A 1,547-nucleotide genomic window follows, 5' to 3' on the forward strand; every position below is an offset into this window, starting at 1 on the left:
CATGTTGAGTAATCAAAAATTGCAATATCAAGGTTCTAAGATTGGCAAGAAGTTGCAAGACCAAGAAAAGAAGCTGGAGGACAATTTCTCAGTGGTCCGGAACATGGGTAATAAGGTGGTGACTATGGAAAGGTAGCAAACTCAAAATTTTAGGCCTCCCTAGCTTTATTTTCAAAATCCTACTTATAATAGGCCTATTGGAAATACCTTTGTACCAAATATAAACCCAAATCTAGTGAGGGCATTAGTTCCTCAAAATAATCTTTCTCAAGATCATAACTTTTGTCCCTCCTATAATTATTCATATAATTGTTGCATGTGCCAAAAGGAAGAAGCATACCTAGCATTGACCACACAAGATTCATCTACTGGACAACAATATAATGCCCCTCAATCTACTAATGCTACCCATTTGCAGCGATAGGGTGATTGCTCTTTCATGAATCATCAACCACGAGAACATTGACATACAAATTGAGATGTCATAGCTCACAACACCAGAAGTAAAAGAGGAGCTATTGAGGATGCTATTCCCCCTCCACTAAATCAAGCTTCAACTTTAGGGGTTGCTCCTCATATTGAAATAATGAATACATAGCCAAGTGTAGCTACCCAACACCAGCAAGACATAAATAGAAGGAAGCCTTGTGAATCCCAGACAACTTATGTTCAATCATCAACACCTGCATCCCCCAAAGATTCAGCCCAAGTAGTGGGTACTCCTCTAAAATTTGTGGATCAAATGAAGAGGACCAATGCTAGTGTCCCTATGTGGGATGTTGTTACTATTATGCCATTACAAAGGGTGCTGTTGCAGCAGGAGCTAGAAACAATAGGAGTGGATAGTCAATCAACTACTCCAAGGAATGCTACAAGTCTAGTACAACCAAGAAAAGAGGGAGAATCAAGTAATAAAAGTAGACCTCCTCCTTTCTATGTCTCTTTAATTATAGGAGATAAACTAGTCCATAATTGTATGATTGATTCAGGGGCTAGTAGTTCTATAATGCCTAGGTGTGTAGATGACCTCATGGGTATTGAATACAAGCCAATGGTTAGAGATGTGCTCCAGTTAGATGGTAGCTTTTTCAAGACAATAAGAATCTTAAGAAATGTAGAAATGACATTGCATGCTTGCCCTAGTTGTACTCTCACACAAGACATATCAGTAGTTAAGGTCAAGCCACACTTTTCCATCTATCTTTATAGAGACTTTACTATACAAATAGGTGGTTATATTTCATATGACTAGTTTTACATATTTTTTAGAATAAGGTATGAAACAAGAGCTTCCATAAGTTGAGCCTCTAGCCCTCAATCATATAGAGACCTATACTCCTAGTCCCATAAATAAGAATTGTACTATCCATGAGATAGATGATGGAGACATGGCACAATATCCTACTACTTCTTTGACAGAAGTGCCTAACCATCTCTTGGATGAGTGGGCCACTGCTTACCAATTTGACCCAATGCAAGAAGCTAGGGAGACAGGTCTTGGAACCTATTTCATACTTGAGGAGGAGGTGTTAGAGTAAATTATTTAT

Source organism: Cupressus sempervirens, chromosome 3 (genome assembly GCF_028749045.1).
Source record: "Cupressus sempervirens isolate cs-2001-9-10 chromosome 3, ASM2874904v1, whole genome shotgun sequence".
NCBI classification, from domain to species: domain Eukaryota; kingdom Viridiplantae; phylum Streptophyta; class Pinopsida; order Cupressales; family Cupressaceae; genus Cupressus; species Cupressus sempervirens.